The sequence below is a fragment of the Podarcis vaucheri genome (genome assembly GCF_965113315.1).
Source record: "Podarcis vaucheri genome assembly, chromosome: 1".
NCBI lineage: Eukaryota > Metazoa > Chordata > Lepidosauria > Squamata > Lacertidae > Podarcis > Podarcis vaucheri.
This window is the reverse complement of record NC_138759.1, coordinates 139,982,245-139,999,281: the sequence shown is the minus strand read 5'-3', so window position 1 is coordinate 139,999,281 and position 17,037 is coordinate 139,982,245. Positions and strand designations below refer to the sequence as shown.

Below are 17,037 nucleotides of genomic sequence, written 5' to 3'. Positions count from 1 at the left end.
ATAAATTTCTTATTTTCTAGTGTACATTAAGAATTGGGTAGATGTTAAAAGGAGCCATTTTTTAAAGTGAGTATTCCTATGGCTGTCGAAATATTGCTGAGGAAGACTGACATCTGCCCAGCAGAGATTAAAATCAAAGTGAATCATTTATCATATGGGTGTGCCCCTGATACAGCATACCCTGCAACATTTCTCAAATGAAAATAGGAACATCTTCTTCTGTGCTTTTTCCGCATTTGATCTCCTGCACACATAGACGTCATATACACATCGACATTGGTCACCAATAAATTTTAGCTGTATAAATAAATAATAATAATACGACCCAGTTACCTGAGAGTAAGCCCCATTAAATACAGTGAGACTTCCTTCTGAGTAACCAGGGGAAGGCTCAATTTACAATAAAGGAATAAATACTCCCCGCATTTCCTTAAAAATGGTTGGCTGCGGAAGCATTGCAATTAAAGAATGTAAAGTGGATTGGTCATATTTTCTTTCAAAATTATAGGAAGGGCTTCATATGCCAGCTTCTCTATTTGGTGCAGGGATTTTATTTTCAGTATAAACAGGGCTCCGTTTTTGCACCAGCACCTGTGCACGCACGCACGCACGCGCACGCACACACACACCATTTTTAATTGTTCTCCGAGATGTGAGGAGGAGGAAAAAGGAAAAGCAGGACATTCTGGGATAAAATAAGAAACTGAGATAGCTTCCATAATTTCAGGACTGTCCCTGGAAAATCAGAACACTTAGTATGATACAGGTGTGGGGAACCTGTGGCCCTCCAGAAGTTGCTGATCTAAAACTCCCATCAGCTCCAGCAAAGCATGGCAAGGGAGCAGCTGGAGAGCCAAAGGTTCCCGACAAATTCCCTAACCAACAATAGATGAAGAAGAGTCAATATTACACCTAAACATTAGGAAGAACTTCCTGACAGTAAGAGCTGTTCGACAGTGGAATTTGCTGCCAAGGAGTGTGGTGGAGTCTCCTACTTTGGAGGTCTTTAAGCAGAGGCTTGACAACCATATGTCAGGAGTGCTCTGATGGTGTTTCCTGCTTGGCAGGGGGTTGGACTCGATGGCCCTTGTGGTCTCTTCCAACTCTATGATTCTATGATTCTATGATTCTATGATTCAATACTCTGCCCCAAAGCAGGTGCCTGGTGGGTTCTTTTAAGATGACACATAATCTCAGTGCTCTTCTGTGAACTTCCTCATGTGTATATAGGAACATTTTGTGGAAGAAGGATACCAATGTGCCCTCCAGATGTTGTGGGCAAATTCACATCATCCCTGACCATTGGCCATGCTGGCTGGTGCTGAGGACAGCATGTTGGCTGCTTCTCTTCTAGAACTTTAATGGGATTGCTGCTAGTGATAGAATTCCAGGTTTCCATTAGTCAGCTGCTTTTATCATCCAAGCTTCCAAGCATCTCAATTATTTCTTCATTCATTTATTGCATTTATAGCCTGCCTCTCCTTTTAGGAGCTCAACGAAGCATTCATGACACTTTCCCCTCACTTCCAAAGGGTATAGGAATTTTATAGCTGGATATCCATACTATCAGCAGTAAAGGTCCAGGGTGACAATAAGCTACAATCAAATTTGATATGGCAGTCTCTATACCTGACCATTGCAGATGCTGGCTGGGGCTGATGGGAGTTGTAGTCCAAAACATCTAGAGGTCCCCACATTGCAGTGATACACACACACACACACACACACACACAACATATAGCATATAGCATATAACACCCAGTTGACCTTGACCATGGCTTAGCTTGATGTCTGATTGAGCCCATGAGCCTGGGACTAGTAAGACATGTGCATAAGCAGAGTAGGCAGAGTAGTCCGTCTCTAGCATACCCACCTGTACAGGGGCTCAGGAAACATTGTAGTGCGCTTATGTAGCATACTCATGTGGTTGTGTGTTAGGAAAATAGATGCCCTAATTCAGTCCATATGATTTCTCACAGAACACACAGGTAGGTTGTTTCTGACCACATACATCTTGTTTGTCTGTGCAGCCATAGGGAGTCATTGTGCAGTAACAGCCCAAGCTATATGTACATGACAAAGGCCATATGCTCTCAGTCTCAGTGAATGTTAATGCTTTCACGGTTTGAAGTGTTCTCAGAGTTGAAAAAGCATAGTCCTGATTATTGCTCCGCCTCCAAATTCAGTGAGTGTACTCTGAGTAGGACTAGCAGTGACCATCACCCATAGTTTGGGTTCCCAGTTGTGACTAGTGTGGACTATGGTGGTGTGACATGAGAGTTGAGCCATTGTTTCCTTTTGAAAAAGAAAGAACCAATGCGTTCTTTGAACATGTAATACCTTCACTCCTAGCTTGCATCAGGTCCTGCACTTCTGCAGACTCTACAGTGATGTAGAGTGGAGAAACTCCAAATCAGCAACAGAGACTTTTTATTTTTGCACATTAGGCTCAGTCACACGTAAAAACCATTCACATTGATTTGGGATTGTATCCTAAGCTGTTCAGCTTGGTGGCAAACCGGGAAGTAGGAGAGAAGTCCCATGCTCTTGATTTTATTGGTCTCATAAAGTGTTGTAAGAATTTACAAGCACTCGTTGCATCATAAATTACAGATAATAAAATAGCAGGTGGCACATCTTTCAAACAGTGTATTAAAATTATTCCTCTTGGCAGGATCAGCAAAACAACCCTCAGACTCACCCCTGCCTGAGTGGCTACAAAGCAAAGCACGTTGTTATTTCAGAGAGATGTAATTTTAATGACAACTCTGCCATGCTGCTCTCTGCAAAGCATTTGTAAGTGCCCCACGTTAATTATAAGTTTCAACATCTTCCTCAGCTCCTCATTTATATCATGTGGGCAATAATTGCAAAGAACAAGCATAATTTATGTAACAATTATTACATTGGTTTGGATGGCAGTGACCGAACTCTCTCTGTGTGTGAAGCTGTTCTGTATTAATCTGATAGATTAAATTTTCTCTCATTGGAGTGTTTCTGCACTGTTGATCTCAAACCAGAAGTTAAAATCATAAGTAAAACTAAATCCTACGGCGTGTCAGATTTGATCTGAAGAGGGGCAGTGGGGAAACACAGCAATTTTTAAAGCATTGGTGAAACGGATGAGGACCGTGGTTCTCATTTTTACTTTCTTTCTTTGCAGACCACTTCAAAAGCGCAGGTGGTTTCAGTGGACCACTTAAAATAAAAATGTTCTTCACCCACAGCACAATCGGTATTGCATTATGAAAATCATAGGCCCTAAGTCAGGCCACTGAAAAGTGTCCCTGTACTTGGTAGAGTTTTAGGGGAAAATTAGTAGAGTCTACCAGTGTCATATTATGAAAATTCCTGCCCCCCACTGATCTCTGTTGTCAGAAGAAGAAGAAGAAAAATTAAGTGCAGATATTCTCAACTGTTCTGCAAATCTTTCTGCATACCAAATGAATGGAACTCCCACATCACACTTCAAAAATCCCTGTTCTAGGGTATCCAGAGAAGCCTCTTGAAAATTGGCAGGGTGGTCAATGGGCTTTTTCTCCAATGACTATGGTTGTGAGTGGCTGCTGGAGTCCCCAGTTTCACTAATGCAGATATTTGAAAGATTGCTTTTTGCTTCAGTGTTGACCTGCGTGCATATACTCTTTAATTGTTATTATTTTGTAGAATGCCCCTTACGGGAGCTATTCTCTGCCACTGTGCATGCCCTGCAGCATATCCAAATCTGCTCCAGAGGGAGGAAAGTCCCATTTCGCAAACAGAAGTCATTCTGCTTGCCTAATGAGTTTCTTAGTGCTACACTGTATACAGCCCATAATACCAGTTATTACCCCTTCACACATGGAAGCTTCTACGTAAGCCTTATTCAGGTGTTCTCACCCCCCCCTTCCCAGGTATAATAACACAAATGCGAGGGAGGGGGTGAGTCCACTAGCTCTGCCCCTCATTTCTGCCCCCACTAGGATTTGGAGAGGTAGCCTCTGAAGTGGAGATCGCCTTCTACTTGTGGGGGATCCTTGTGTAATTTGGCATACTGATCTTCCAGGAGTCTCTATTACATAGGGAGTCTACACAAGGACATCAGGTTCCCCACTGCCTCCAGCAGTTCGCCTCCGACTAACGGAAAATGAGAAGGGTGGAACTGAGGATGGGGCAGAGCTAGCATGCTCATCCCATTCACACTCATGTGATTCTAATTGAATGGGGGATTAGAAAGTCTGGGTAGGGCTATAGTGTGTGTGTGCGCGCGCATGTGCATGCATGCGCCAAACCTAAGAAACATTAGGAAAGAAAAATTTCTTCAGAGATTTATAGGGGCATAAGCACAATGAACTGCTTAAAAGAAAAGGCATTAGTCCTGGCAGGTATTAGTCCTGGATGGCTTTGTTAATCCTGACATCTGTAGCAGCCCCATATTAGGTGAATGCTATGCCTGTAAGGTGTAAATTAGGTTTAATTAGCCTTCCATATAGCTTTAAGCCATTTAAAATCAGACCTGGCCTTGGGGGGAAGTTTACAAGTGTTAATTTGTTTGTTTCATTTCTTATAAAACAACTGGACCAAGCAAACCTACTGGTAATCTTTTTCTTATTATCTGGATCATTTAGAAGCTGCAGATCTTACAGTGTTTTGGATTATATCTGTGCCTAAGAGCCATCTCTTCAGCTAATAACTATTTATGCAGCTACTTGCTGTATCCCCTGAGCTAAACCATGTTGAATTATTTTTGCTGCAGTGGCACATCAGAAGGCATGGCAAGGCTGGTAATGCTGAAGGCACTCAGATGTCTCCACTGTATTGATCATTCTGCTGAGCCAGAGGAAGCTTAATTAATTTGTTTTAAAATTCCTCTGCATACCATGGATGGGTGTTACAAATCAATGTGAGCTACAGCCTCGATTCCAATCAGCTCATTATAATGCAGCTAATTACTGCATTATAATGCAGCTAATTAATGCAGCATTGAGATGACTGGGGCCTTAGTGGGGGGCTTTGCAGAAAGATGGCAACAGCCTTGCTGTCATAATGTTTGTTATAAGGCTTCCCCATTCAAGGCTCTCTGGGGAAAACAGCCTCCTCTTCCCCACGATGCACACAGGTTTGTTCTTGCCCTGAAAAACAGTACCCTCTAGCAGCATGAGCTGTTTGTGCCAATGCAAACCAGTTTTGAAATGTATAACAAATGAGAGATCACTGACAACATTTTGCATATTATATGACATCAGGTTGTTGCCAAGTGCTCACTCAGTAATCCTGGCTCTCTGTACCTGCATGAGACACACGTTTCCAAAATTGTGTTTGTTTGAGTCATGCTTTAGGTGCACACTTAGAATGATTTGGGACGCGGGTGGCGCTGTGGGCTAAAGCCTCAGCGCCTAGGGCTTGCCGATCGAAAGGTCGGCGGTTCGAATCCCCGCGGCGGGGTGCGCTCCCGCTGCTCGGTCCCAGCGCCTGCCAACCTAGCAGTTCGAAAGCACCCCCGGGGGCAAGTAGATAAATAGGTACCGCTTACCAGCGGGAAGGTAAACGGCGTTCCGTGTGCGGCTCTGGCTCGCCAGAGCAGCGTTGTCATGCTGGCCACGTGACCCGGAAGTGTCTCCGGACAGCGCTGGCCCCCGGCCAATAAATGTGAGATGGGCGCACAAACCCCAGAGTCTGTCAAGACTGGCCCGTTCGGGCAGGGGTACCTTTACCTTTACTTTAGAATGATTTACATACACACCTAAAATCCATGATGTACGAAGCATGCTTTTTAGGAGGCTCTTCAACCCCCCCCCAAAAAAGCTAGCTTCAAAGTAAACATCACCATTTCCCAACAACATTAAACATATCAACTCTTCCAAGCCTGCAACCATACATTGGTTAAGAAGAGTTATTGCAAAGTGGTGTTTCATTGTCTAAGTGGAAGGTGATTTCTTTTTAAAATCTTGCTTACCTTCACAACATCCATGTGAGATTGCTTGTCCCTTTTTTGCAGAACTGATGTTGGGGGCGGGGAGGTGTGAGCAAAGGCCACTCACTAAATCGGTAGTTGTGCAAAGAAGTTAGACCTTGTCTCTCAGATCTAAATCTTCAGTGTTTCTACTAGGGACCTTATGGTTTGCAGTGAGCTTTTTTTATTAGCTCACAGGCCTTCATTTCCCTTAGCATTCCTCTGGCTCCATCCTTTACCTCTTCCCACATCCATGTTCTTCAGTAAGCCCTTGCTCCTTGCACACACATGCTGTTGCTTTTCCTCACTGTAACTAGACTTTGCCACTGATGGAGAGAGGTCTGGTATGCATGGCCTGCTTTCAGACATACTCTCTGTACACCCCCCACCCCCTTTGTACTTTATGGGTATAGGCAAGACTGTTGGGTAAAATGTGCATTCGCCCCAACAATATCTGAAAAAACAGTCTATTGTAATTATGTTGTTGTTTAGTCGTTAAGTCGTGTCTGACTCTTCATGACCCCATGGACCAGAGCACGCCAGGCACTCCTGTCTTCCACTGCCTCCCGCAGTTTGGTCAGACTAATGTTTGTAGCTTCGAGAACACTGTCCAACCATCTTGTCCTCTGTCGTCCCCTTCTTCTTGTGCCCTCAACCTTTCTCAACATCAGGGTCTTTTCCAGGGAGTCTTCTCTTCTCATGAGGTGGCCAAAGTATTGGAGCCTCAGCTTCACGGCCTGTCCTTCCATGGAGCACTCAGGGCTGATTTCCTTAAGAATGGATAAGTTTGATCTTCTTGCAGTCCATGGGACTCTCAAGAGTCTCCTCCAGCACCATAATTCAAAAGCATCAATTCTTCGGCGATCAGCCTTCTTTATGGTCCAGCTCTCACTTCCATACATCACTACTGGGAAGACCATGACTTTTACTATACGGACCTTTGTTGGCAAGGTGATGTCTCTGCTTTTTAAGATGCTGTCTAGGTTTGCCATCACCTTTCTCCCAAGGATCAGGCGTCTTTTAATTTCGTGACTGCTGTCACCATCTGCAGTGATCATGGAGCCCAAGAAGTAAAATCTCTCACTGCCTCCATTTCTTCCCCTTCTTTTGCCAGGAGGTGATGGGACCAGTGGCCATGATCTTCGTTTTTTTGATGTTGAACTTCAGACCATATTTTGTGCTCTCCTCTTTCACCCTCATTAAAAGGTTCTTTAATTCCTCCTCACTTTCTGCCATCAAGGGTGTGTCATCTGCATATCTGAAGTTGTTGATATTTCTTCCGGCAATCTTAATTCTGGCTTGGGATTCATCCAGCCCCGCCTTTCGCATGATGAATTCTGCATATACGTTAAATAAGCAGGGAGACAATATACAGCCTTGCCGTACTCCTTTCCCAATTTGGAACCAATCAGTTGTTCCATATCCAGTTCTAACTGTAGCTTCTTGTCCCACATAGAGATTTCGCAGGAGACAGATGAGGTGATCAGGCACTCCCATTTCTTTAAGAACTTGCCATAGTTTGCTGTGGTCGACACAGTCAAAGGCTTTTGCATAGTCAATGAAGCAGAAGTAGATGTCTTTCTGAAACTCTCTAGCTTTCTCCATAATCCAGCGCATGTTTACAATTTGGTCTCTGGTTCCTCTGCCCCTTCGATTATAGTGACTGACAACCAGAGAGCACGAGTTACTAAAGCCCACCAACTTGTCTGTTATCCAATAAATCATATTTCTGATGAAGCAAACCCAAGTGGTTAAAGCCAAGCCAGCAAAAATACTCATCAAAAATACACAGAAGTGGAGTCCAGGATGAAAATGACCTAGAGGCAAATCTGTAGAGTTGGAAGGAAACACAAGGGTCATCTAGTACAACCCCCTGCAATGCAATGCAATCTTTTGCCCAACATCGGGTTTGAATGCATAACCCTGAGATTCTTTACCGAGTTGTATCCATTCAGCATATTGTCCAGATAATAATAAACATTTTGTAAATAACTTGTTTCTGAATGAAATGAAACGTATCTGTTTTTCACAGGAAATCTTTAGTAATTCAAATTTATCCATTCATTTACAGGCAACTGAGGCTTTTATTGGTGTCCTGAAAACGGAGTACAGGAATCTTCGATTGGTACTACCCATATAAATAGGTAACCCAGTTTATCATGCTATTGTTTTATTTTAAAACACTTCTTTATTGTATCTTCACAATTCAACTTGAGCATCTATTTTGCTCCCCAAGGAGACTTGCATCCACAGTATGGTCATTTAGGTTCCACACTAATTTATAGGCAAGTATCCAACAAAGTTGTCCCATTAGCTCAAAGACCTCCACCTGTACTATGGAATGTCCTCTCCCTCTCCCTTTGTGCCCTTGTACCCTTCCAGTCTGTTATGGATATCCCCACCCCCAACCATCATCTGGAACAGATTTGGGGGGCACACATGGAGGGCAGAGGAAGTCCCATTTTACTGGCAGAAGTCCTTGTTATAACAGGATGAATTTGTTGGATGCAATCCTAGGCTACCAGATTTTAATGATCCAAGTATTTTTAACCAATGGGCAGATTTGGGATGTCAAGTTCCTTATACTTCACTTTTGTCATGTTATATTTTAGCTATATGGTTGGGCACCTTGGAAAACAAAATTTATACTACAATTGTGGGATACAATGATATAAATAAACAATGTGTCCAAGAGTGAGTTGCGCATATTAAACTCATAGAATAGTCCAAACAGTTCAAGACAACAAAACGGATCAGCAAGGAGTAGCATGTCAAAAAACAACCTCCAAACCAAGCTGCACTATAGCCATTACCTGGTTTAACTTTATTAATTCATTTATTTTTGGCAAATAAAAGCCTTGCTTCCCCTGAAAGCGGCAGCTGGCTGCTTTCAACAACACCCCATGACCTTCCTGGGACAGAATGACCCGGTGGGAATGGAGTTAATGATAACTGACTCTCAACCTCATTTCCTTTCTCCTTGCCAGCAACAGAAATGTTTTGGGCACCAGAGTCCCCCCCCCCCCCGAAAAAAGTGTCTTCAAAGCCTATGAGGAAGACTCAAGGCTACACTTTCAAGGAGATGAAGGAAAGACTAGAAAAGGATAAACATTATATATATGATTTTTGCTGCATATGCTTAAGACGTTTTCTTAGGACTGCCAACCTGTGCACACCTACTTGTGAGTAAGTCCCACTGAAATCACTAATACTCACTGGTGGTGGAAGGGGTGTGTGGTGGGTGCGGTTCACCCCGGATGTCATCCCTCAGGGGGGTGACATCGCCCCCCCGGGCCGCTCGCTGTGGGCAGTGCCTTCCTGGGCCACTTGATGCGGACGGCACCCCTAGGACGGACAGCATGTGCGCTGCTCTGGATGCCAGAGCAGCTAGCTCCTCATCTGCTGATACTTTATCAGTAGACGTCAGGACAGTAAGACCTAAAGATGTGTCCCCCACTAGCAGACTGGGAAGCATAGTCATTTTACTTATAAGTCCCAAAGATCTCAGAAGCCGCACTCCAGAAGAACTTGGCTGCCCCTGTTGAGATATGATAGGCACCCACTATGTGCACGTTCTGGAAGCAGTTGGAAGACATTCTTGTTTAAATGTATTTAAATATATTCTTGTTTTAAATGTTTTTAATTGCTGTTAATTATCTTATGTATAAATTACCGTGATTCACCTTGATATGGTTGTTTAGAAGGAGATTACTAAATTGTAATAGGAACATGGGGTCACGAAGAGTCGGACACGACTAAACGACTAAGCAACAAGAAGAAGTAGGAATAATAATAATAATAATAATAATAATAATAATAATAATACTCAGGCAGTATCTTATATAAACCAAGATGGCAAATTATGAATAAAGATGAACCATTCATAACAAAATTGGACAGATTCACATGACAACAGTTAACTTAAAATCTAGGACAAGTTCCAGGTAAATCTTTTCAGGATAGCAAGATGATTTAAGCATCCTCTCATAGCATGACAGTTTGACACAGTTAATATCTTTTGGGGAGTATTTTGGGTTTATTTATTTATTGCTTAACTTGCACATCTATTATGAAGGATTTAACACTGCAGAGCAAAAGCATTGATGGAAAGGTATTTAGTGGGGGAAGTGGAATTAGAGTCTAATCAGTACGTGGGCCAGATATGTTCAACTTCATATTGAGTGGAGATTTCCTCAACATGTTCTGCTTAAGCTTGATTATAAAGCTTTTCAAGCCAGACATTTGCCTTTTAAATAGGGTTTAGAAGGTGTATGGGTATTACTGCACCATTATTTGTCCATGGTACTGTGTGAAATACTTGTCTAGCTTTGAAATTCTTTACATCCTCGCCCCTCTCTGCCTGGCAGTTCTTGGTGCCCTCTAGACATCCTTCCTGTTGTGCATTCGGGCTGGTTTGTGCTGAGGATAATAAAGGGAAAAGGTAAGGTAAAGGACCCCTGGATGATTAAGTCTAGTCAACAGCGACTATGGGCTTGTGGTGCTCATCTTGCTTCAGACGGAGGGAGTCGGCGTTTGTGCCCAGACAGCTTTTCCAGGTCATGCGGTCAGCATGACTAAACCACTTCTGGTGCAACAGAACACTGTGATGGAAACCAGAGTGCATGGAAATGATTTTTACCTTCCCACCACAGCTGTACCTATTTATCTACTTGTACTGGTGTGCTTTTGAACTGCTAGGTTGACAGAAGCTGGGACAGAGCAACAGGCGCTCACCCTGTAAGGCAGATTCAAACTGCCAACCTTCTGATCAGCAAGCCCAAGAGGCTCAGTGGTTTAGACCACAGTGCCACCCGCTCCCCAATAGTACTGGGGAGTGCTCTCCAATAGTAGTCTCCGCTCAGGATAGTACTGGGGTGCTTTCAGTACTGTTTGCTCCTGCAAAGGTTTTGGGGCTTCATTTCCAGTCAGTGAATGCTCTATATCTTCCTGCTAACCTACTCTTCAGCTCCTAACACATATGCAGTAATGACAATCTTAATCTTCTTCTCCTCCTCCTCCTCCTCCTCCTTCTTGCAAAAGGGAGTTTGAACGGAAACCTATTTTTTATTTTTCAAAATGCCCCATAAATATCCACTTTTCTGGTCCAGAGAGCTTTTGGAAAGCAGAGGCCAGCCAGGAATCTGTTGGGGATGCTCCAGCAAGAAGCAGGAGGTTGGTCTAGATGACCAACAAGGCCTTCTCCAACTCTTTGATTCTGTGCAATATCCTAATTTTATTGCCAAATCTGTCTTGGATGGGCATACAAGGCAAAGGAGGATAGATAAATGCTCCTCATTCCTAATATGCAGTTCATCATCATCATCATCATCATCATCATCATCATTATTCATTTAATTTCTATACCACTTCATATTTTAAATAAAAAAATCTCAAACTGGTTGACAAGTTTCATGATGGGAGAAGTTACAGTTGCCAGACAACTAGCCATACATCTTTTAAGGCAGAGGTTGTCAACCCTGTTTTGTAGAGCAATTGTCTGGTGCTATGTAAGACAGTCCTTTGTATGAAAAGTTGAGATAACAGGGAGACTAAAAACCAGCCAAGAGTAGAAAGTTCAGGATCCCAGAGTTTGACCTGAAGTTTCAGGGTTTTAGCTTACCCCTTCCCCGGGGTCTTCAAGAGAAGCAGTGTCTGTTTTAGTCCATGAGCAACATGCCCTCAGTGGGTCCTGTTACCTGAGTGAATCCACCTCCTCCTTGTCATTGATACAGCTCTCTGTCCGCTTGCCATTTCCCTCTGGACCCAATTTGCATCACCAACCCAGAGGGCAAGACAAGCAGAGGCTGCTGCTGCTGTTTTTCCTTGTTTTTTCCGCTGTTTACACAGAGGAGGCAGGTGAACAGGCAGTTAGAGCAAGAAAGAGCCACACCTATTGCAGGCCTATCTTTTGAGCCTCAATAATGCTGTGTATAGCCCTGTTTTATAAAACCTTTACACTCATTATAGCCTGAATACAGTAGTCAAGGTTGAACAGACAACACTGGTCATGTACACTGTCTCTACAGTCTACACATGTGAAGTGCCAGAGATAAACATTTTAGCATGGGGACAAAAGTCTACACTGTTGCCCCCCCCTTGCAGATTCATGCCCCCTCGCCCCTGCCCCTGCACAGGCTTCCTTTTTTTGGTGGCGGCAGCAGCAGATGATAAAGGGGAGCTAGTCTCCATCAGGCGAACTATCCCTCTTCGGCTGCTGAGCCACCACTACTGTCCAATTGGCTGTGTCCAAGCAGATCAAAGGGCGACTGGGTCCTACTTCTCCAGGTCCAAGGAAACAGGGTGTCCCTGGACTTTACCAGCTCCCATTCCCAGCCTTGACCACAGCACTGCCCCACCCCTTCTGAGCACCCAGGACTTGAGGGAAGCAGCTTCCAAAGTCTCTTTTATGTCTACACCTTGCATGGGATGTGTCTATTGTTCTGAGTGTAAAGGAGACACTCCTCAATTCTGTCCTGTGCTGAACAGGTCGCCCCAGGCAGGGGTGGGGGGAATCAAGAGTCAAGTCCTGCAAGGCAAGCTGATATGACCCCTGCTGACCTATTTTTGTGGGGGCTTCCTGGAGAAGCCTCTTTGTGTCTCATTCCATGCAAGCTTCCTTCTCTCAGTGGTAGTGCAGGAGGGTGACAAAGGGGATAAAGTTTCTCCTCTTCATTCCTCTTCCCCCACCAGTGGGAGGGTAGATATAGGTCAGCTTAGGGTTAGCTGGGGGAGGCAAGACTGCCTCTTTGCTCTTCTCTTCCATTCTCTGTTCCATCCCTTTTTGTCATCTCCCTAACCTGCTGCCTGGCACTACACAGGTCACTTCAACTAAAGACTCACAAAGATTTAGTGCATATGTTTATGTTTTAGCGTCCTGTGATTAGGATAAGGCTGATAGGCATTCTCTAATTTTGCAACCTATGTTGACAGACAAACTCAGTCTAGTGCCCAGAATTCTTTGAGAGAAAGAATGTGCTTTAAAAGGTGCATGTAGCCTAGGACTAATCTAAACACTGAGCAATCTGTTTCAGGATGCATTAGACTGTCTATGGTTTTATGCTTTTAGAAGCAAATCAGTGTCTTTCCAATAAACTATGAGCCAACTGAACTTTTTGGGTTTGATGTAGGGGAAGGAAAACCATCCCCAAAATGTGATGTATTGTATTAATAAAACGCTTCCAAATTTGTTCTACTTTGGTTGTATACTGCTCAAAGAGAGCTACTACCAGCCAGCAGCATTGTCAGATATATGATACTTCTAAAATAAAGTGGTAAGTATGCAAGAAGAAGCAGGCTTATATTTTTATTATTATTAAAATCATTACCAATTTCCCTAGCCAGTCTTAATCTGTCATGCTGCCACCCCACAAATGCATATTGTATTTCATTCTTAAGTCAACATACATTTACATGATGAATAAACAGAATTACATGGGTGAAAAATAGACGCAAAGTGACCCTGAATGGGCCGGTTCTTGCTAAATGTGGAGCATGACCAGATTAGAGAGGGCTCTGCTGTCTTAAGTAGCTGAGTTGTAGGGAGAAAGTGCAATGTTCGTACATACATTTAAATGAATAAACATTTAAATGAACAGTGACCTTCTGTCTGAGAATAAAATCTTTTTTCATTCTTTCCTCCCCTCTGTGGGAAACATGACAATGTTAATTAATCCCTGGAGAATTATTTCATACAAGCACTGTTCTGAGCAAAGATTGTATGAATGCCAGCCCCACAGTCAAAGTGCTGCTAAAAGAAAATTCACAATGCTTTGTCAGTGTTTGACCTGGTAAAGCTTTCATATTCAAAGGAAAATTGTTTTCAGATCTTCTCCAAAACTGTAAATTGTAAAGCTCTGGAGTGATAGATAATGTCAATTGTATGATATATATTAATATTAATGCTGGTCGGCCGCATTCTTGGACTGAAAGACAAACTAGCGCAGAGGCTGGTGTTTCTCTGTGTAATTGCCTGCAGCACTCTTTGCTGTTTAGCACCAGTGCCATGGCTTGAAGGAGGAAAATTTCATGAAATGTGATATTAAAAGGAAATAGGGTTTTAAAAAATCATTAGTATATGCAATCATTAGCATATGCAACTTGAATATGAACTTCCAACCTGTCTGTTAACAAACTCAGGAACAAAACTAGTTGAGCCAACGTATTTTTTAATACTACGACACACTCCTCCGGGGATGCAGTAAAAATGAATAGTGGGAACCTATTTCTCTTCCTCAACCTGGGTAGCTCCTATCATTTTATGATGTACATACTAAAGGTTCCTCATTGATACAAGCAGGAATTGGCCAAACTGATGTGAAGCGTGTCCACCCTTAATCAGTCCACCCAGGCAGCTTTCCAATCTTGCCAGCCAACTCCCTTAAGAGCATCACCCAGGCAGCACAGAAGTAGCTAAATTGACACAGAAGTAGCTAAATTTGAATTAGAGAGCTGGAGCTCTTCTTGGAAGCAACAGAGCACACCGTCTCCACCAAGGAGGAGACAGGGGACTCCCCTGAGAAGGAGTCTAGTTCACCAACACAGGAGCCAGATATATGGAGAAACGTAACTCAAAGAAGTAGGAGGCCCAGGGTTCACTCTGATTGTTTAGAAATACACAATCGCTTTGAGGTCCTCTCCCCTAGCATGGAAGACGAAGAGCAGACTCCATTTGAGGATCTCTCCCTCATTACAGTCGATCAGGTATATGAAGACGAGCAGCAAAGTCAGTCCTCAGGGAATGTGCAGGCGACCTTGGAACGGACAGCTCACGGAAGAACCCCAACCAAACCCAAGAGGAGGCGTGTAGTGGTGATAGGGGATTCCCTACTGAGGGGAACAGAAGTAGTGATCTGTGGGCCTGACAAGATGTCTCGGGAAGTGTGCTGTCTCCCCGGGGCTAAGATCCAAGATGTAACTGAACGACTGCAAGGAATCATAAAACCCACTGACAAATACCCCTTCCTCTTGGTTCATGTGGGAACCAATGACACTGCAAGCAATAGCCTCCAGAAGATCAAAAGAGACTACAAGGCTCTCGGCAGGAAATTGAAGCAACTAAATGCACAAATTGTCATCTCATCTGTCCTCCCAGTTGAACGACGTGGCCCAGGGAGAGAGGGGGAAATAGTGGAAGTGAACAGCTGGCTTCACAAATGGTGTAAACAGGAATGGTTTGGATTCTTAGATCATGGACTGCAGTTTCTGGAAGATGGACTTCTGGCAAGTGATGGGCTGCACCTCACAACGGTTGGGAGAAATGTTTTTGCCAAAAATCTCAGAAACCTCATCAGGAGGGCTTTAAACTGACTAATGTGGGGGAGGGAGACAGTGCTCCTGAAGGTAGGAGTCTATCAATTAATGAAGATGATCATCCAAATGTCATAGACCAAATGGAGCAAACAGCACGCGGATCTAGTGGTGGGAGGAAAAAATCCTTAAATAAGAGACACGGGGGAATGATTAATGAACTTCAATGTCTGTACACTAATGCGCAAAGCATGGGAAATAAACAAGATGAGCTTGAGCTCTTAGTACAGCAAACTAAATATGACATAATAGGCATCACTGAAACCTGGTGGGATAAGTCCCACGATTGGAATGTAATAATGGGGGGATACAATCTATTTCAGAGAAACAGACCAGACAAGAAAGGAGGAGGAGTGGCGTTATATGTCAAGGATGTGTATACCTGTGAAGAGATCCAAGATTTAGATCCTCAAAGCCAAAGTGAGAGCATTTCGGTCAAAATTAAGGGAGAGAAGAATAACAGAGACCTCATTGTGGGAGTTTACTATAGATCCCCAAGCCAAACGGAGGACATAGATGATGCCTTCCTGGAACAGATGGCCAAGCATGCAAAAGGAAGGGAGATAGTAGTAATGGGGGACTTCAATTACCCGGATATTTGTTGGACGTCAAACTCAGCCAAGAGCATAAGGTCAAACAGATTCCTCACTGGCCTTGCAGACAACTTCATTGTCCAGAAAGTGGGAGAAGCAACAAGAGGAACAGCCATTTTAGATCTGGTCCTAACCAATGTTGATGACCTGGTTAGTGGGGTAGATGTGGAAGGATCATTAGGCGCGAGTGATCATGCTCTTCTGAAGTTTACTATACAGCGGAAAGGAGCAGCCAAGCATACTAGGACTCAATTTCTTGACTTTAAGAAAGCCGACTTCATAAAACTTAGGGAAGTGCTGGGTGAGATCCTATGGACAACAATACTAAAAGGAAAGGGAGTTCATGATGGCTGGGAGTTTGTTAAGAGGGAGATAGTAAAAGCACAACGTCAGGCAATACCAATGAGACGGAAACATGGAAGGTGCCTAAAGAAGCCAGGGTGGCTATCTAAAGAACTTTTAACTGAATTAAGATTAAAAAAGGATGCGTACAAAAAATGGAAAAGGGGGGAAACCACCAAAGAGGAATTCAAACAAATAGCCAGCACGTGTAGACACAAAGTCAGAAAAGCTAAAGCACAGAATGAACTCAGGCTTGCTAGAGAGGTTAAAAGCAACAAAAAAGGCTTTTATGGGTATGTTCGTAGCAAAAGGAAGAACAAAGAAACAGTGGGGTCACTCAGAGGAGAAGATGGTGAAATGCAAACAGGGGACACAGAAAGGGCTGAACTCCTCAATGCCTTCTTTGCCTCAGTCTTCTCCGATAAAGAAAACAATGCCCAACCTGAAGAATTTGGAGCAAATGATTCAGCAAAGGAAACACAGCCCAGAATAACTAAGGAGATAGTACAAGAATATTTGGCTAGTTTAGATGTATTCAAGTCTCCAGGGCCAGATGAACTGCATCCAAGAGTATTAAAAGAACTGGCAGATGTGATCTCAGAACCACTGGCAGTCATCTTTGAGAATTCCTGGAGAACAGGCAAAGTCCCGGCAGACTGGAGGAGGGCAAATGTTGTCCCTATTTTCAAAAAGGGGAAAAGAGAGGACCCAAATAATTACCGCCCAGTCAGTCTGACATCAATACCAGGGAAGATTCTGGAGCAGATCATTAAGCAAACAGTCTGTGAGCACCTAGAAAGGAATACTGTGATCACCAATAGTCAGCATGGATTTCTGAAAAATAAGTCATGTCAGACTAACCTG

The 17,037-nt window shown here is 43.5% G+C and overlaps 1 protein-coding gene across 32 annotated transcripts in view; it reads left to right on the top strand.

Moving 5' to 3' along the window:
• MAP2 (microtubule associated protein 2) overlaps positions 1-17,037 on the top strand; it is a 279,546-nt gene that overhangs the window by 122,477 nt on the left and 140,032 nt on the right. For 30 of the 32 annotated variants that reach the window (XM_082230891.1, XM_082230882.1, XM_082230880.1 and 27 more), the window contains one exon: positions 8,004-8,076. The exons of the other annotated variants lie outside the window; for them this stretch is intronic. The gene's annotated coding sequence lies outside the window, so the exon portion shown is untranslated. The remainder of the gene's footprint in view (positions 1-8,003; positions 8,077-17,037) is intronic. 32 annotated transcript variants of the gene reach the window in all.